The following is a 21,756-nucleotide window of genomic DNA, read 5'->3' on the forward strand; positions in this document are numbered from 1 at the left end:
AAGTTGTTTGGTATGCTTTCCTTTATTGGTCAGAGTATTGAGTACAGGAGTTGGGAGGTCATATTGTGGCTGTACAGGACATTGGTTAGGCCACTGTTGGAATATTGTGTGCAATTCTGGTCTCCTTCCTATTGGAAAGATGTTGTGAAACTTGAAAGGGTTCATAAAAGATTTACAAGGATGTTGCCGGGGTTGGAGGATTTGAGCTTTCAGGAGAGGCTGAACAGGCTGAGAGGTGACCTTATAGAGATTTACAAAATTATGAGGGGCATGGATAGGATAAATAGACAAAGTCTTTTTCTTGGGGTGGGGGAGTCCAGAACTAGAGGGCATAGGTTTAAGGTGAGAGGAGAAAGATATAAAAGAGACCTAAGGGGCAACTTTTTCACGCAGAGTGTAGTACATGTATGGAATGAGCTGCTAGAGGAAGTGAGGTTAAAAACATTAACTGCAGATGCTAGAAACCAAATTCTGGATTAGTGGTGCTGGAAGAGCACAGCAGTTCAGGCAGCATCCATTGAGCTGCTCGTTGGATGCTGTCTGAACTGCTGTGCTCTTCCAGCATCACTAATGCTCGAGGAAGTGGTGGAGGCTAGTACAATTGCAACATTTAAAAAGCACTTGGAAGGGTTTAGAAGGATATGGGTCGGGTACTGGCAGGTGGGTCTAGATTGGTTTGGGATATCTGATCAACATGGACGGGTTGGACCGAAGGGTCTATTTCTATACTTTACCTTTCTATGACTCTATGAATGGAGATGCATCCTTAACACTGAAGACATTTGTTTAATGGTCAAGTATTTGATGACAGTGTCGGATTTGAATGTGACCAAAGGTGATGCACTTAGATTCAGCAGAGTTATTTTTGGTAGTCTGGAATATACTCTCCCTCCGTTCAGTTGAATAAATCATTGTATTCCTCCACTGAGACTTCCTGTCGTCAATCAACAGAAATATTACATTTGAGCAATACTCAGTAAGGAGAGCATATTTGGTTTAATTGAGCTCCTTATGACACTTTTCTGTTCTGCTTATGATGTGATGATGTCTTCCAGTTAACATGTTAAAAAAGTCCTTGCACGTCATTTTTCTGGGTTTGTAATCAGGATAATGGTGTCCTGATGTCACTGTGACTGATGATCTCTTTTACTTGTTGCATTGGCTTACTTTAAGAATGGCATGGTTTCAAAAGGATCAGCTGTAACACCAGCTCAAGTTGCTCCTGTACAGTAACAACACAGGTATATTAAGTTAAAAATGTGGAAAATTACAGTTATCTCCCATACCCAAAAAGCTGGACAATTCCAACCTGGCCAGTTACCTCCTTATCGGTCTATCCTCTGTCATCAACAGGGTTATCAAACAGCACTTGCAAAGGAATAACCTGCACATTGATTGTCAGTTCGGTTTTTAACCAGGATCACTCAGCCCTTGACTGCTTTAAAGCCTTGTTCCAAATGTGGACAAAAGTGTTGAACTTCAGAGGTGAGGTGAGAATGAAAATTCCTGACATCAAGACAGCATTTAAGTCAGTACAACAGTAAAATAGCCAGTGAAAAAATGCTAGAGTCAAAGGGAATTTGGGGGAAAACTGTTGGTTGGTGTCATAATGAACACTAGGAAGGTTTTTGTGGTTAGTGGGGGTCAATAAGCACAGTCTCAGGGCATCTGGGTAGTGTTCTGGACCCAACCGACATAAGCTGCTTTATCAGTAAGCTTATGATGGAAAGAAGGGCAGAGGGGAAATGTTTGCTGATGATTGCACAATGTTCAGTATCATTCACAACTCCTTGACAACTGAGTTAGCCCTTGGCCATATGTAGCAAAACCTGGGAAACATCCAGGCTTTGGATGATAAGTGGCAAACATCAGTCAAAGAACATAGAACATCACAGCGCAGTACAGGCCCTTCGTCCGTCAATGTTGCACTGACATGTGGAACCTATCTGAAGCCTATCTACCCTACAGTATTCTATTTCCATCCATATGTTCATCCAATGACCATTTAAAAGCCCTTAAAGTTGGCGAGTCTACTATGGCTTCAGGCAGTGTGTTCCACACCCCCACCCCTACTACTCTGAGAAAAGAAACCACCTCTGACATCTGTCCTATGTCTATCACCTCTCAATTTAAAGCTATGTCCCCTCATACTAACCATCACCATCTGAGGAAACATGCTCTCATTGTCTACCCTAACTAACCCTCTGATTATCTCGTACAAGACAGGATGGACAGTCAGGCAACACAACTGCCTGGCAATGACCATCTCTAAGAAAAGAAAATCTAGCTATTGCTCTTAGCATTGCCAAGTCCCCTGCTATCAATATCCTGAGGGTTACCATTAACCAGATAGTGAACACTTCAACTCCCCCTCCCATTCTGTCAAGGACATGCAGGTCCTGGGCCTCTTCCACCACCAAATCATGACCACCCGATGCCTGGAGGAGGAACGCCTCATATTGCACCATGGGACCCTGCAATCACATGGGATAAATGTGAATTTCAACAGCTTCCTCATGTCCCCTCCTCCCACATTATCCCAGTCCCAAGCCTCCAACTCGGCACTGCCCTCCAGACCTGTCCATCACTGCCCCTTCTGACCTATCACCTTATCCCTCACCTTCATCCACCTATCACTTTCCCAGCTACCTCAGCCCAACCCCACCCCCCTCCCATTTATCTCTTAGCCCTGGCCCACAAGCCTCATTCCTGATGCCCGAAATGTCAATTCTCCTGCTCCTCGGATGCTGCCAGACCCGCTGTGCTTTTCCAGCACCACACTCTCAACTCTGATCTCCAGCATCAGCAGTCTTCACTTTCTCCTGGTGGACAGGACCAACTATATACATACTGTGGCTACAATCGCAGGCCAGAGGCAGTGAGTTTCTCTAGACCTGACCACTGTCTTCAAGACAAAAGTCAGGAGTGTGATGGAATACTTTCCAATTGTCTGAATGGGAATTGTTCCAACAACACTGAAGAAGCTTGACACCATCCATGACAAAGCAAGCCACTTTATTGGTGTCCCATCTATGTCTTGACCAATTAAACCCTTCAATGTTGATGCACAGTTCAACAGTGTCTACCATCTACAAAATACAGAGTAGAAACTTATCACGGCTACTTCAACAGCACCTTACAAAAGACAAGGCCGCTACCACTTAGAGAGAAAAGGTCAGAAAGTGCACGGGAGCACTATGCACTGCAAGTCCTCCCCAAGTCTCACACAATCCTGACTTGGAACTGTATTGCTGTTTCTTCACTGACACTCGGTGAAAAACCTAAAACTCATTTCCTAGCAGTACTGAGAGGTTCAACCAGCAGCGGTTCAACTAGTCAGTTCACCTCCAGCAATGCCCTCATTCCTTTGGAAGAAAAAAAATCAAAGTGTTACCACAGATCATGACAGATTTGATAACCATCTGCTGCAGTACAGTTACCATCAGTGTTCAGCTTGACAAACTTTCAGACTTTTGCTTAGCTATTTGGAATGTCTGACATAGCATACGCTATATTGCATTTCCATGCTCACTGATATCCATATTGATCCAATCCCTACATTATAAAAGTCACTTGCTGTATATTAATGCAGAAAAAAATCCAATTCAATTCTCCTTGAATACATCAGCTACGAGAAAGGCAGGAAATAAGCCATGTGTGACTTGGTGCACTGCTGATGAACTAGAAACTGAAACAGCTCAGCTGATTCCCAGCTTACAACATTTCCATAGAATTCACTTAAATTCCAAATACATTTCTTCCTCTCTTGCATAACCTTGAAACTGAAAGTCAAGGAAGCCAAAGATTATAACAGTACAACAGTACAACAACTATTCAGTTTTAAAATCTTAATTTGAGTTCAGTTTTCAATGATAACTAATGAAATAGGCGTAAAAGTCAGCTAGAACATGCATTTCTTTTACATTTTACAGCAAATCACAAGGAAAATTTGCAACATAATCATTACTTAATCATGTAAGTCAAACAACTAACTAGGATGTAATACACGGTTCATAAAAAGAGATAAGACCCTTTTTATACAGTACCATTAGGGTGGATTTTCTCCATTTGAAGTTATTTTCTTCTCAGGATTTTCCTGACAGTGTCCCATCGTGGCTCTCTGCAACTTTTTTGACACCATCTTCGCCTCATAAATTATGTAAATGACCTCCTCAGTCTGCTTCTTGTTAAATCATGTGGCAGGAGAGATACAATTTCCACTGCTCCCAGAATCCCTCAGCTGCTGGTACCATATATACAGATCAGCTCTACACCACTTCAGATGCTGTTGGCCAGGAACTACCTTGATCACTGCCCTCAGGGGAAACTGAAATGCATCAAGAAGGGAAGCTGGCAATCATATTCCAGATCGGAAGTCTGAGTGAACAAGAGGTGGCCAAGAGGAGGACCATCTGCTACTTTTTAGACTGCTAGAGAAGGCCAAACACAGCTGGCCTGGAAAGAGGTACAGCTCAGGTCAGCGCTGTCTCCAGGGTCAGTCAGAAAACACTGCAGTACAGAAGAAATATCAAGGATCTTCTGTCGGCCACAAAGGTAGCTCCACCATCTTTCCTCCTCTAACTTGCACCCTGCTTCTGCCACTGCACACAAACCTCATCAATGCTCACTGACCGCCAATGCTCACTGTGCTAAACTTGAAAGGGCTTAGGAAAGACTTACAAGAATGTTGCCAGGATTGGAGGTTTTGAGCTCTCGGGAGAGGCTGAATAGGCTGGGGCTGTCTTCCCTTGAGCATCGGAGGCTGAGGGGTAACCGTATAGAGGTTTATAAAATCATGAGGCGTATGGATAGAGTGAATAGCCAATGTCTTTTCTCCAGGATGGGGGAGTCCAAAACTAGAGGGCATAGGTTTAAGATGAGAAGCAAAAGATTTAAAAAGGATGGTCTGTGTATGGAATGAGCTGCCAGAGGAATTGATGGAGGCTGGTACAATTACAATATTTAAAAGGCATTGGGATGCCAACTGCTGGCAAATGGGCTGAGATTAATTTAGGATATCTGGTCAGCATGGATGGGTTGGACTGAAGCTGTACACCTCTATGACTCTACGACCACCAATGCTCACTATTGTATGCAGCAACTTCACTTGCTCATCTCATCCATAAGGTAAATACTTGCTGCTCTCTGGCTTAGAAAGCTCTGTAAACTGCAAATGCTCCAAACTAAATGAGCATTGAGAAATGAAACCAAGAGTCATAAGGTATATCCTGTGTAGATGCATGAGATGCCCCATAAGCAAAATGACCTGGCAAAAGCATGAAGGTCAAAGCTATCACTGAGACCCAAAGTGAAGTCAGAAGAGTGGAAGTGGATTCTAAATTGGTCTGAAATTAGCTGTATTAATGTGGGGTGATGGTACTGGTTTCATGATACTGAGGACAATAGCAAGCGAGTTGGAGGAGGGTGCTGTCCGGAGAATATTCAAAGACATTATTGGAGGGACACTATAATTGAAGTTTGAAGAAGAAGCTGGCTAAGTAAGTACCTCAAAATTCTTGCCATTTATTGTTTTCAGGAGAAGAGGGGATAATTGCAAGCAGCAGACAAATGAAGTGAGCCAGGTTATTAATTAGATTAGATTAGATTACTTACAGTGTGGAAACAGGCCCTTCGGCCCAACAAGTCCACACCGCCCCGCTGAAGCGTAACCCACCCATACCCCTACATCTACATTTACCCCTTACCTAACACTATGGGCAATTTAGCATGGCCAATTCACCTGGCCTGCACATCTTTGGACTGTGGGAGGAAACCGGAGCACCCGGAGGAAACCCATGCAGACACGGGGAGAACGTGCAAACTCCACACAGTCAGTCGCCTGAGGCGGGAATTGAACCCGGGTCTCAGGCACTGTGAGGCAGCAGTGCTAACCACTGTGCCACGGTGCCGCCCATGGTGCCGCAAATACATTATTAGAGAGAATAAACCTTCAGGAAAAAATTGGAAATTCGTTTTTCTTGTAAATCAGATTTTTTCATTCTCGCCGTGTTTTCCCATGTTTCTTGCTATTGGCCATGTCATTCAAAACATGGAAAATCCCAACCATTTTCTTTAAAATATAAATCGTGCCTTATAGTCACAAGAGTGGCCATTGTTTTCAGGATAAAAAAAGATTATTTTGATAAAAGGCAAAACACCCTCTGCTACTCATAGTTGAATTCAAACACTGTTTCACATGATATAAGATCATAAGAAATAGGAACAGGTAGAGGCCATCTGCCCCCCCCCCCCCAAGCCTGCTTTGCCATTCAATAGAATCATGGATGATCCAATAGTACCCTTTCCTGCCCTTTGCTTCTAACTCTTAATTCCCTGACTGATCAAGAATCTATCTCAGCTTTAAGCATACTCAAGGGCTCTATCCCCAGAGCTTTCTGTGGTAAAGAGTTCCAAAGACGCTCTAGCCTCGAAGAGAAGAAATCCCTCCAAATCTCAATCTTGAGTTGATGCCATAAAATGCATTGATGCAGAGATGCTGGTGTTGGACTGGGGTGGATGAAGCCAGAAGTCACCTGACACCAGGTTACAGTCCAAGCTTATTTATTTGAAATCACAAGCTTTCAGTAGTCCCTTTGTCAGGTAAATCTGACAAAGGAGCAGCATTCCTAAACCTTGTGATTTCAAATGAACTTGTTGGGATAAAATGCATTCTAATTCTAGGAATGCTGATACAACAGGCAAAAAACTAATCAAAGGAGTGAAGCATAATTAACAGTTAAAGTTACATTTGGCAGAAATTGTTCCAAACTTTAGCAATTGCAAAATCAAGAGAGTTGAAAGCAATCAATTTGATTTGGCAAACCTAATACATTTTTTCTTTTTGCTGATAGGAACTTGTCTATGTTCACAAATGTGATGAATCTATTATGTAATTAATTCGTTAAAAAAATTTATAGGTATAAAAATAATTCAGTGAGCTGCAGAACAGCAGACCTGTGGGTTTTAGGATTCCAGCCAATGAGGATGAGGGTTAGAGGTAGTGAGAGTTGGCCACAGGCAGTTGCTGGAATACAACCAGTGGAGAGGCTGACTTGGAGGGTGGGTGGGTTGAGAATGGGTTTATCAATTTTATAAACCAAGAATGAGCTACAGGAACTGGAGAACACTGAGGGAATTAAGCTGGGAGAGGAAGTAAAAAGCTGTAATGAAAATTATATCTTTTTACTCAGAAGTGCAGAAGTGAATGAATCTATGCTGTAATGACATCAGCTATGATGGATGCAGCAGGTGTCTGGGTCTCCAGGGTTGCAAGTAAAATGTCCTCTCTTACAATCCTCTTTATAGATTATACTCAATAAAGCTCTTGCTAATCACTCACAAGAATGTAGATCCCTCATTACAGAACCTGACTTCGATTAAATAGGAAGTCTGAAGTTTGAACAAGACCAGGATACTGAAAATAAGCTGTTTCACTACTGTAAAAAAAAAACAGTTTAAATTCAAATGGACAATTGTAAAGCATTTAATTCATACATGAAAACTATTAAAAATACAAAGTATAAAGTTTTCAATTAAGTTAAAACTACCTTGCTTGAACAAAGAAGAACATGAAATAAGAGTCAAATTGCAGTAGGCCTTTTAGAATAGATTCACAAACATGTTCTATATGCCGTCTTATGGCTGGGTTGTGGTGGGAAAATGTTGAATCAAAATGTGGCAGCATAGTGCCGAAAGTAGTGCAAGCAGAAAGTCAATAATTATGAAGATGTTTCTTATTTGGTATTTCTTTGGAGGACTTGAATGTTGAAAGATTGTAGTAAATTTCAAGTTCTATGAAGATAAGTTTGGAGAAATACAAATCATTGAAAGGCCCTGAGACACTGAAACATTTAAAAAAGAAAATTATTACAAATCTGGTAGCTTCAGATAATTTCAAGAAATTACTTCTTATATGTCACTTGTCTAACTTCTATGGCTGATCTTTCTTCGACAGTCGGTGACCTGGATAGTTGATTCTGTTTGGAATCAGTTTGGGAAAGTGTGGCAGGTGGGTCAATGGTCAGCACTGCTGCCTCACAGTGCCAGGGACCCAGGTTTGATTCCAGTGACTGTATGGGTGGAGTTTGCACATCCTCCCCATTTCTGCATGGGTTTCCGTCAGGTGCAACTGTTTCCGCCCAGTCTTAAGATGTTCTGGTTAGGTGGATTAGCCATGATAAGTTGTCCTTAGTGTCCATTGAACATTACAGCACAGTACAGGCCCTTTGGTCCTTGATGTTGCATTGACTGTGGAACCAATCTGAAGCCCATCTATCCTACACTATTCCATTTCCATCCATATATTTATCCAATCACCATTTAAATGCCCTTAAATTTGGTGAGTCTACTAATGTTGCAGGCAGTGTTCCACCCACCTATTACTCTCTGAGTAAAGAAACTACCTCTAACGTCTGTCCTATATCCATCACCCCTCAACTTAAAGCTCTGCCCCCTCAAGCTAGCCATCACCAGCCGATGAAAAAGGTTCTTATTGTCCACGCTATCTAACCCTATGATCATCTCGTATGTCTCAATTAAGTCACCTCCCAACCTTCTTCTCTTGAATGAAACAGCTTCAAGTCCCTCAGCCTTTCCTCAGAAGACTTTCCCTCCATACCAGGCAACATCCTAGTATCTCTCCTTGGAACCCTTTCCAAAGCTTCCACGTTCTTCCTATAATATGGTGACCAGAACTGTATGCAATACTCCAAGTGCAACCACACCAGAGTTTTGTACAGCTGCAGCATGACCTCATGGCTCCAATACTCAATCCTTCTACCAAAAACAAAGCTAACACACTGTATGCCTTCTTAATAACCCTGGGTGTTCAGTTTCAGGGATCTATGTACATGACCACTGAGATTTCTCTGCTCATCCACATTATCAAGAATCTTACCATTAGTCCAATACTTTTTATTCCTGTTGCTCTTTCCAAAGTGAATCACCTCATACTTTTCCACATTGAACTCCATTTGCCACCTCTCAGTCCAGCTCTGCAGCATATCTATGGCTGTCTGTATCCTGCAGCATCCTTTCGCACTGTCCAAGACTCCATTGATCTTAGTGACATCCACAAATTTACTAACTTATCCTTCTACATCCTCATCTAGATAATTTATAAAAATGACAAACAACAGTGGTCCCAAAACAGATCCTTGCAGTACACTACTAGAAACTGAACTCCAGGATGAACATTTCCCATCAACCACCATCCTCTGTCTTCTTGCAGCTCTCCAATGTCTGATCCAAACAATTAAGTCACCCTCAATCCCATGCCTCCATATTTTGTGCAACAGCCTACCATGGGGAACCTTATCAAATGCCTTACTGAAATCCATATACACCACATCAACTGCTTTATTCTCATCCACCTGTTTGGTCACCATCTCTAAGAACTCAATAAGGTTTGTGAGGCATCACCTACCTATAAAACCGTGTTGACTATCCCTAATAAACTTATCCTTTCTAGATGATTATAAATCCTATCTTTTATCACCTTTTCTGAACCTTTACCCATAACCAAAGTAAGGCTCACTGGTCTATAATTACAGGGTTGTCTCTGCTCCCTCTGCTCTCTTCTTGAACAAAGGGACAACATTTGCTATCCTTTAGTGTTCTGGCACTATTCTTGTAGACAATGATGACATAAAGATCAAAGCCAAAGGCTTTGCAGTCTCCTTCCTAGCTTCCCAGAGAATCCTGGATAAATCCCATCTGGCCCAGGGGACTTACCTATTTTCACACTTTCCAGAATTGCTAACACCTCTTCCTTGTGAATGTCAATCCCATTTAGTTTTATAGCCTGTATCTCAGTATTCTCCTTGACAACATTGTCTTTTTCCAGTGTGAATGCTGACAAAAAAAATTCATTTAGCACTTCCCCTATTTCCTCTGTAAATTTTAAAGGACTGAGGGGGAAGGTGAGTGAAGGTGGATGAATTCAATATCCACAAATATGTGAGCGGCACGGTGGCACAGTGGTTAGCACTGCTGCCTCACAGCGCCAGAGACCCGGGTTCAATTTCCGCCTCAGGCGACTCTCTGTGTGGAGTTTGCACATTCTCCCCGTGTCTGCGTGGGTTTCCTCCGGGTGCTCCGGTTTCCTCCCACAGTCCAAAAATGTGCAGGTCAGGTGAATTAGCCATGCTAAATTGCCCGTAGTGTTAGGTGCAGGGGTAAATGTAGGGTAATGGGTCTGGGTGGGTTACGTTTCGGCGTGTCAGTGTGGACTTGTTGGGCCAAAGGGCCTGTTTCCACACTGTAAGTAATCTAATCTAAATCTAATTTCTAGTAATCTAATCTAATCCTCTCAAATACAGAAAGAGAAATAAAGAGAGAGAAGGAGATTGAAATATGAGTAGCAGACAAAATAATGTAAAGTAATGAAAGAATTCCAAATGTAACGCATGATCATTTTAGAATCTACAATTAGCACCTGAAGTAATGAGACTCTACACTTCTAATAATCTATTATCAGTGTCAGTGGGATTGATTGATACTGATGAACAATTATCACATTGTCAAAAGTATATACTTACAGTTAAAACTCTGCAATACTTTTTAAACATTTCAGGCAATGCAAATACAGCAATTTCACAACATTTGATGCATTTCAATGGTGCAGCAAGCAGCAGGATAGTAGTTTCCTGAAAGTGACTGACATTAGTATTTGGATTCATAGTGAACTGCAAATCTGCCCCTTGTCCGATGATGCTATATCATTTACCCAAATGTATATTGAGACCTTTAACCTCACTGTTATATTGACAGCAAAATGAAGCCCAAGGTTTTACTCAAGACTCTTTTGGTCATGATGGATTCACGGCAGCTTTCATACTTCATCCCTAATTGCCCAGAGGGCAGTTAAGAGTCAACTGCATTGCAGTGTGTCTGGAGTCATATGTTGGCCAGACAAGGTAAGGATGGCAGTTTCCTTCCCAAAATGTCATCAGTGGACCAGATGGGCTTTCCTGACAATTGACAATGGATTCATAGTCATCATCAATCTCTTAATTCCACATTTTTCTTTTATTGAATTCAAATTCTACCATATACCTAGGGGGGAATTTGAACACAGGTCCCCAGAACCAGGGTCTCTGGATTAATAATCCAGTGACAAAACCACTGGGCCATTGCCCTCCTGCCCCCTGACCTAACTCACCCGTCCTCACTTCTCAACCTGGCATGTCCTCTGCAGAGCGTCCTCATGTCAGCACATTTCCCCCACATGCATCTGCCCAAACAGGACTACCCTCTACATGGGTCCTATTCATTTCCCACCTTTATTGCATTTGCAGGAGAAGACATTCCATGATGACAGGGCAGAGCGATCCCATACAGGGTTGCAGATGGGTGCTGGGTATCTGTATCCTCGTTCCATCTGACGACATCATTCTTGTTCCTGCCAAGAGATGGCAGGAGCCGTTCCTAAGGGATGTAGAGAATCCGTGTCTCGAGACCTGAGTAAGTAACTCTTGTAACAACCCTCCCACTGCCATGGTCACATTACCTTCGAATACCACGACTAGTGAGTAGCTACAATGCCACTTGCCTCTTGTACCTTACAGGTGGACCCATCTTCTCAAAGAGCAGCCCATCTCCCACTGAGAGGAGACTTCCCCGACCTCCCCGGGTCATCGTGGGGAAACATCGGAGGGACGATTGTCTTCCATGCCTCCTGCAGCATGGACAGTGATGCATCACTGGGTTCTGAAAGGGTGCCGACTGAGTTTCACACAGTGAGGCACAAATACCCCGCACCATTCGGAGTTGGAGGACTGCCCCAAGACCAGGTCCGTGCTGAACCCTTGGCAGCAGATCACCCTGTGGTTTCACCCATGTGGGACTTTGTCCAGATACGCAGGGAAAACCAGCAGTGGCAGACAGGCATTCAGGAGGCAACTGGCCCTGAGAAACTGCGGCCATGCAGTCACTGCATCTGCCTACCATTGCTCACACACTGCAGCAAAGCAGCTATTCTACCAACACACTGACTGTTATCACTCAAACCCAGTAGACATGCAGCCAGCCCTGCAACACACTGTCTGTTATCATCATAATTCAGCAGCCAGTGCATCCATTTTGGTAGGAATAACAGCAAAATGAACTATTATTTAAATAGTGAAATGTGCAGTACGCTGAGTGTCGTTGTGAATGAATCACAAACAGTTGGTTTGCAGTTACAGCAGGTAATTAAGAAGGCAAATGGAATGTTGTCCTTCATTTCTAGACGGATGGAGTTTAAAACAGGGAGATTACGCTGTAGCTGTATGGGTTGCTGGTGAGACCACACCTGGAGTACAGTGTACAGGTTTGGTCTCCTTATTTGAGAAAGGATGTACTGGCACTACAGAGGGTGCAGAGGAGATTCACTCTTTTGATTCCGGAGTTGAGGGAGTTGGCTTATGAGGAGAGATTGAGTAGACTGGGACTATACTCAATGGAATTTAAAAGAATGAGGAGAGATCTTATAGAAACATATAAAATTATGAAGGGAATAGATAAGCAGGGTGATTATTTCCACTGGTAGGTGATACGAGAACATAGTCTCAAAATAAGGAGTGGGAGGTGGCAGATTTAGAACTGGGTGGAGGAGGAATGTCTTCACTCAAAAAATTGAGAATCTGTGGAATTCTCTGCCCAGTGAAGCAGTTGAGGCTACCTCATTGAATGTTTTTAAGGCAAAGATGAGCTAATGAAGACATTCTCATTCCTGAGGTCAGTTCATTCCTGAGGAAGGGCTTATGTCTGAAGCGTCGATTCTCCTGTTCCTCGGATGCTGCCTGACTGGCTGTGCTTTTCTAGCACCACACTCTTCGACTTTGATCTCCAGCATCTGCAGTCCTCACTTTCTCCTCGTTGTTCTGCTTGCAACCCTGATGATGTCATGAACTGACCCTAAAAATCCTTAAGGTTATGGATCTTTCCTCCCAAATCTGAACTCACAGACTTACCACATCAATGGGGAAGGGGAAGTCCGTGTGGTGAGTTAAGTAATTAATGAGATGAAATGCATGCAAATAGACTTCTTGACACCTTTCTGGTGAGAATGTGACCTCACCATTGTGGGAGAGAGAACTTAATTGTGGCCATTTTTCTCAAGTGAGAATCTAGTTTTTGAACTTTCACCCATGTTCCACTTTCACCATTAGTCTACATGCCCTGGGAGGACAAAGTTCCACCAAGAGATTCTGTTTCAAATTTTGACTCCTCCAAACGTCTTTCATGCCAATGTAAGAGTTCTTGTTGACAAAAATGTACTTGTGAAATTAAGCAGCATTATCTGTAGCAAATAATCACCTGTGTGAAGATTAGACAAAATAACCAAAGAATCATTCACAGCAGCCAAGAGTGACAACAAGTAGCTGAAGTCAGTTCAAATAACAGCAACCTTGAACCAGTTCATGAAAGATTAAAGAGACAAACCTATTAGTTAGGTTCCATTGAAAAGCCTTTTTTGCCAATCTTACAAAGAAAATACAGAGAGACATTTATTAGAAACTGGATCCGTAGAGTCTAATCTTCCTCTGAATGTGATGTGTATTCCAACCTATAGAGTCAAACCTTGTCACCTTATCAGTAATGTATTGAACTAGTATACCAAAAGTGACTAATCCTGATACCATAGAACTGGTTGATAGGGTTAGAGTTCATTGTTTCTGTCGTAATTGTAACATGATCAACCAGGTGAACCTCCTGGAATCTGAGTTCCCTGATTGGAATTATTAATCTGAGTTGTGGAATTGGGCCTGTGGAATTCCTTGCCACGGAGTGCAGTGGAGGCCAGGAGGTTAAGTGTCTTCAAGGCAGAGATTGATCAATTCTTAATCTCACAAGGAATTAAGGGATATGGGGAGAATGCAGGTAAGTGGCGTTGAAATACCCATCAGCCATGTTTGAATGGCAGAGTGAACTCAATGGGCCAAATGACCTTAGTTCCACTCCCATTTCTTATGGTCTAACCTGATCCAGTCAGGGAGCCTTGGCTGACAGATATAAACAGGAGGGTCAGAAGTTCTTTTCATTCTGAGAGCTAGCTCTGAGGGAGCTGGATCAGTGGCAAGGATTCTCTACGTGTAATTAAAGGATGACTTGCTGACAGGATACCAGCCTCTGTGGAGTTACTTCAGTTTCTAGTGTTTCAATAGTAGTTTCAGTGATAATGTACCCTGATGCCTATATTTGGTTGTGATCAACATTACAGGTTTGACTGATTTTTCTTTAAGTACTATATTCCACACACAGCTGAATAAATGGAGGAAAATGGGATGGCATAGTGGCTCAGTGGTTAGCACTGCTACCTCACAGCACCAGGGATCTGGGTTCAATTCCCATCTTGGGCGACCATCTGTGTGAAGATTGTGCATTCTCCCCGTGTCTGCATGGGTTTCCTCTGGTTTCCTCATGCAATCCAAAGATGTGCAGGTTGAGTGGATTGCCTGTGGTGTCCAGGGGATTTGCTATCTAGGTGGATTAGCCATGGGAAATCCTGGGATAGGATAGGGCTGGGTGGGCTGCTTTCACAGGCTCAGCGTGTAGTCAAATGGGCTGAATGGCTTGATTCCACATAGTATGTTTTCTATGAAAACCTGCCTGCATTGAAGAAGTGAGTGACTTTTATTTTTTTTTCTGAACATAGAACAAACAGGGGAGAACAGGCCCTCCGGTCTTCGATGTTGTGCCGACCTGTGAACTAACCTAAGCCCATCACCCTACACTATCCCATCATCATCCATATGCTAATCCAAGGACTGTTTAAATGTCCCTAATGTGGCTGAGTTAACTACATTGGCAGACAGGGCATTATACACCCTTACCACTCTCTGCATGAAAAACCTGCCTCTAGCATCTGTCTTAAATCTATCACCCCTCAATTTGCAGCTATGCCCCCTCAATAAGCAGATGTCATCATCCTAGGAAAAAGATTTTCACTATCCACCCTATCTAATTCTCTGATAATCTTGTATGTCTCTATTAAATCCCTTCTCAGCCTTCTTCTCTCCAATGAGAAGAGACCCAATTTCCTAAGCCTTTCCTCATAAGACCTTCCCTCCAGACCATGTAACATCCTGGTAAACCTCCTCTGCACCATTTCCAATGCTTTCACTTCCTTTCTGTAACGGGGCGACCAGAACTGCACACAATATTCCAAGTGAGGCGGCACTAGCATTTCTTTCAGTTGCAGCATGACATCATGGCTCCAGAACTTAATCCCTTTACCAATAAAACCCGACATACGATCCACCTGGGTGGCACCTTTCAGGGATCTATGTACATGGACACCAAGATCCCTCTGCACATCCACACTACCAAGAATCTTTCCACTGACCCAGCATCTTGCCTTCCTATTATTCTTCCCAAAGCGAATCACCTCACATTTATCTGCATTGAACTTCATTTGCCATTTTTCAGCCCAGTTCTGCAGTTTATCCAAGTCCCCCTGCAAATTGCTACATTCTTCCACACTGTCCACTACTCTACTGAGTTTAGTATCATCCGCAAACTTACTAACCCATCCACTTATGCCTGCGTTCAAGTCGTTTATAAAAATGACAAACAGCTGTGGTCCCAAAACAGATCCTTGTGCCACACCACAAGTAACCGGACTCCAGGCTGAATAATTTCCATCAACCACTACTAGTTACTTTCTTACAGAAAGCCAGTTTCTAATCCAAACTGCTAAATCACTTTCAAATCCATGCCTCAGCATTTTCTCCAGTAGCCTACCATGTGGAATCTTACCAAAGGCTTTGCTGAAGTCCACGTACACCATGTCAACTATCCTATCCTTACCCACATACTTGGTCACCTTCTCAAAAAAACTCAATGAGGTTTATGAGACACGACCTGCCCTTGACGAATCCATGTTGACTATTTCCAATCAAATTGCTGCTTGCTAGATGATTATGAATCCTATCTCTTATAATCCTTTCCAAAACTTTTCTTACAACAGACGTAAGGCTCATTGGTCTATAATTACTTAGGTTATTTCTATTGCCCTTCATGAACAAGGGCACAACATTTGTAACCCTCCAGTCCTCTGGTACTAAACCTGTAGACAATGATGGCCCAAAGGCTCGGCCATCTCCTTCCTAGCTTCCCAGAGAATTTGCGGAAAAATCCCATCCATCTCAGGGGACTTATCTACTTTCACACCTTCTAGTATTGATAAGACCTCCTCCTTACTAACCTCAATCCTTCCAAGTTTAATAACCCGTATCTCAGTCTTCTCCTCTACAATATTGTCCTTTTCCTGAGTGAAAACAGATGAGAAATAACACGGAAAAAGAATTAAGCAATTCAACGTTGTATAAAGACGGAAAAACATTACATTTGTGGGCCAATTATCTCTTTCAGTGGTTTTGCTAGTAATGTTTCATGTGCGTTTTCCATTTTGATATCACAGTTATTTGCACATCCAAGAAGACTCCAACAGTAACGAAAAGGTATGAGCATTTTATATTATTTAGATCCTTCCTAGAAGCTACGCATTTAAAAGACAAATTCCTACTGCACTATAGATGTGTGAATTAGCATTTGAAATTGATATGGCCAGTCAGTTGAAGTGTTCCCAAATATTCATAATATAAATCAACAATTTGGATGAGAGAATCAAATGTAATATTTCCACATTTGCTGATGACACAAAGCTCTATGGGATTGTGAGGGTCAATGAGAATGTACAATAAAGAAGCATTAAGGCAATTTCAACAACTTGAGTAAATGAACAAATGCGTGGCAGAGGCAAAAGTGAGGACTGCAGATGCTGGAAATCAGAGTCTACATTAGAGTGGTGCTGGAAAAGCACAGCCAGTCAGGCAGCATCCGAGGAGCAGGAAAATTGATGTTTCGGGCAAAAGCACTTCATCAGGGATGAAGGCAGGGAGTCTCCAGGGTAGAGAGATAAATGGGAGGGGGTGGGGCTGGGGAGAAGGTAGCAAAGAGTACAATAGGTGGATGGGGGTGGGGATGAAGGTGATAGGTCAGAGAGGAGGGTGGGAGAAGGTAGCAAAGAATACAAAGGTTGGATGGGGATGGGGATGAAGGTGATAGGTCAGAGAGGAAGGGGGAGTAAATTGGTGGGAAGGAAGATTGGCAAGTAGGACAGGTCATGGGGATGGTGCTGAGCTGGAAGGTTGGAACTGGGGTAAGGTGGGGGGAGGGGAAATGAGGAAATTGGTGAAGTCCACATTGATGCCTGGGGTTGAAGTGTTCCAAGGTGGAAGATGAGGCGTTCTTCCTCCAGGCGTTGGGTAGTGGGGGAGTGGCGGTGAAGGAGGCCCAGGGCCTGCATGGCAGATTCAACACAATATGAATCAGTATGGCGTTGTCCACTTGAGTAGGAAAAACAAGACTGAATGCCAAAGTATTACTTAAATGACACTAGATTTGGAAAGGTTAATGTACCTGATATCCTTGTGCACTGGTCATTGAGAGCAAGCATACAGAATGCACTAGCAGGCAGGAAGGCAAATGGGAAGTTGGCCTTCATTATGAAGAGGTTTGAGTATTCAAACAATGCATGGAATTGTAAGTGTACAAAGCCTTGGTGAGACCACATCTGGAGCACTGTGTGTAGATTTGGTCTCCTAGTATTGTGGGCGTACAGCAACGGTTCACCAGTTAGATTGTTGTAATGGCAGGATGTGTTGTATGATAAAAGATTGAGTCAACTGGACCTGTATTCACTGGAGATTAGAAGAAATTACAAGGGATCTCATAGACTTGAATGAAACCCAGACAGACTGGATGTAAGGATGATGTTTCCACTCACTGAAAGTCCACAGAACAAGGGGTCACATTCTCAGGAAGTGTGTGGGAAGTATATCAGAGGTAGTCCCTTATCCAGGGCGCAACTGCATCCCACCGCATAGCTGGATGGAAAACTGTATATGGTCCTTACCAATCTGCCAACCCTGGTTCCACAATAGCTGATCACATACAGAAGTAGCCACAGCCTGGCAATGGCACTGGTTTGCTGGCCAGACCTGGTGGGTACAACATGCAGGCTGTTGCTTACATGAGAGAGAGAGAGAACATCCATCTCCAACCTCTCTGTCATGTTGTATTCCAAGTATTTGGTTCCATGTCATAGAGTCATAGAGACGTACAGCATAGAAACAGACCCTTTGGTCCAACCCATCCATATTGACCAGATATCGCAATCTAATCTAGTCCCATTTTCCAGCATCCGACCCATATCCCACTAAACCCTTCCAATTCATATACCCATCCAGTTGTCTTTTGAATGTTGTAATTGTATCAGCCTCCACCACTTCCTCTGGCAGCCCATTCGATTCACGCACCACCCTCTGTGTGAAAAAGTTGCCCTTTAGGTCCCTTTTGAATTTTTCCCCTCTCAGCCTAAATCCATGCCCACAATTTCTGGACTCCCCCACCTCAGGGAAAAAAATTGTCTATTTATCCTATCCATGCCCTCATGATTTTATAAACCTCTACAAGGTCACCCCTCAGCCTGCGACACTCCAAGGAAAACAGCCCCAGCCTATTCAATCTCACTTTAGCTCAAACCCTCCGACCAATGTCAATTGCCAATTTCCGCTAACCTACCTATTATGACTCTAAATTGTTCGTAGAAAAGATCACTTGATATGCATGGATAAATGGCACATAAAAGATTTAAGTTCTGGAGTTTTCTCAGTTCCAGGCTCAAGTGCCTAAAAGGAAAACAAACACTTTGAAAGATCTGGAAGAGGAAGTGGTATTTCTTTACTGGAACTGAAAGTAAAACAGCACAGCTATGTGGGCAGCTGTAAAGTTCATTGGCAGAGGTGTAGGAGGTGCTGCAGATCATCCACTGCAGTCAGCTACATCGCCAATCACCTGGCCTTGTTAGGCCTTTGTGAACAAATGTGCAAGACCGAGAATCAAGCCAAAAATCAATCCATCTCCAGCGTAATTAACTCGCATGCAGGTGTTTCTCCTGTGTTCATTTTATCAACTGCTTTACGCGTGTCCCGTTATATCTTGACCTGCACTCCTTTCGAATTCATTACATTACAAAATATTGCAATTGAGATAAAAAAGAATTGGGAATTCAACAGAAATTCATTCTTTCCCGCATTGTGGAAAGCCATACAGCTCTGCAATTCACTTCCATAACTATGTTGGAAAACAGAATAGGTGACTTTTTACATGCCTCAAAGATAATGAGAGATAACACACCAGGCTCTGTGTTAAGGGATCTTTAGTCCCAATACCTTTTAAAATGCCTGTCTTCATGTTCACAGTGGTTTGATTAAATTTAGTTTCTCTTTCTTATTTACCGCTCTCAGACTTAATTAACCTCTCTCTCTCTCTCTCTCACACACACGCACACACACATGCACAAAGAGACATACACATGTGCATTCACCAGATATGCACACATATACACACTCACAGACACACACACATACATATGCATACACACAAGCAGATGCATACACATATACACACATGCATGCACAGACACACAGAGGTACACACACACATATAGCTGTCAACAGGCAGACATTATCAAACTGAGGAGACAGTGAGGTCTACAGATGCTGGTGATCAGAGTTGAAAGTGTGTTGCTGGAAAAGCACAGCAGGTCAGGCAGCATCTGATGGGCAGGAAAATCAACATTTCGGGCCGAAGCCCTTCATCAGGAACTCTCAACATTACCTAACTGAGCACTATCGATAATTCTCTGTGTGCAAGAAATTACCACCTTCAATAATGAAGGCAAACTCTTCTTGAAATTTCATACCTTTTACTTGTACAAAATACATTTCAGGAATTATGATTCAATAGTTTACACATTGTGGGTGGCACAGTGACTCAGTTGTTAGCACTGCTGCCTCACAGCACTAGGGATCCAGGTTTGATTCTAGCCTTGGGCACTGTCTGTGTGGAGTTTGCACATTCTCCCCATGTCTGTGTGGGTTTCCTCTGGGTGCTTTGGTTTCCTCTCACAGTCCAAAGTTGTGCAGGTTAGGTGAATTGGCCATGGGAAATTGTCCCATAGTGTTCAGGGATGTGTTGGTTAGGTACATTAGTCAGGGAAGATATGAAGTAATAGGGTGAGGGAATGGGTCTGAGTGGGTTAATCTTCAGAGGGTCTGTGTGGACTTGTTGGGCCAAATGGCCTGTTTCCACACTGCAGAGATTCTATGTAACCTTTGTGCACTAAACTTTTAGACAACTTCATGTTAACCAATATGCATTCTCCATTTGACTTGGATCCGGGGATCATGGATGGGAGAAAACAGGAGATTGACACAGGGGTCCCCAATTTACGAACATCTGACTTACAAATGCAATCCCATACAGGGTGTAATTTTAAAGATCCAACATACAAACATTTGCTGTTGTCACAAACAGCTATTTTACATTGTCCTCCATTGTGCTCTGACAAATTGACTTGAGAATGGACTTGTGTGGAACTAACTCGCAGCCTGGGAGCTTGTGTGCCAGGGAATGATGCTTGATTGAAGAGCTGGTACTGGAACAATGGGCCAGATGGCCTCTTCCTTTGCTGTAACAGTTCTGTGATTCATTTAAAAACTTCAATACTTTTGGTTTCAACACAAAACAAATGTCTTCTGTTTCAGAGCACCAGATCTATTATACACTATCTGAAAGAGATTATACTTTAGTGCCAGAAAATGTAGTGTGTAGGTGTTTCAGCCAGAAACAGTCACACTCTAAAAGAGCTGACAGCACACTGCAGCTGACATCGTTATCTTCAAACATTATTTGTAGTCTTCACCACACTGACTGCCAGTTTCTTCTCCTGAAGGCTCAAAAGAGATGGAATATAATCAGAGAGCAAATTACAGGACTCTTGCTTCACTGATTCAGAAAAGGAGAAATGTGTAAAGTCTATTCTAACTGAAAACTTCTTGAATGTTTTGTAATGGGTTTATCCTTGAAACTTCTGCATTGAGTATTTGGTCCAGTTCAGATATACTGGCCCACGCAACATTTTAGTTTGTTTAAAGCTTTTCATTTTTTTTTTGGTGACTTACCTTATTAAAAGTTCTGTCTTCACTAGATTTAAGACCATCCCTGAAGGTTCCCCAATTTGTCTGGATCCAGACAGGATATTTCAATTCATTAGGCTCCAGGGTCAGGAGGGTCAAACCGGTTTTCCTTGATTATCCCCTTGCTTGGTCACAGCAAGATTAATTTTAAAAGAATCCCCTTCTTTGTAGATAAAGGAGAAGGTGAGAGCTACAGATGCTGGAGAGTCAGAGTCGAAATGTGTGGTGCTGGGAAAGCACAGCTGGTCAGGCAGCATCCAAGAAGCAGCAGAGCCGACGTTTCGGCCATAAGCCCTTCATCAGGAATGTAAAGGTAATGGTAAAATCACCATAGTCGTACCAGAACCATTGGACTCCTCTGTCATTAGAGATGTGATTTAACCTAAGGTCCATTTGAAGGGAGAGGAAGAGTCCTTCATGGTACCTTCAGCTGTGTGCAGGAATTGAACACATCACTCTACATTGCAAACCTGCCATCCAGCTAAATGAACTAACTGACCTCCTCCCAGACCCAAATGAACTTATGTTGTAAAACAAGACAATTTAATTAGACTTTCTCAAAATACAAAATAAAATAGTGAGGGCTGAATTCTATCAGATTTCAGCAAATTGTCAATTTTGGGAAGTTTGCTAGGTGTTTTCAGGTTTTCTCACAGTATTCTCCACAGTTCACCTCATTAGTGATCCACCAGTCCACTGTGGCACACCCCAGTCAGGTGACTTCCAC

Source organism: Chiloscyllium punctatum, chromosome 2, assembly GCF_047496795.1.
Source record: "Chiloscyllium punctatum isolate Juve2018m chromosome 2, sChiPun1.3, whole genome shotgun sequence".
Classification (NCBI taxonomy): domain Eukaryota; kingdom Metazoa; phylum Chordata; class Chondrichthyes; order Orectolobiformes; family Hemiscylliidae; genus Chiloscyllium; species Chiloscyllium punctatum.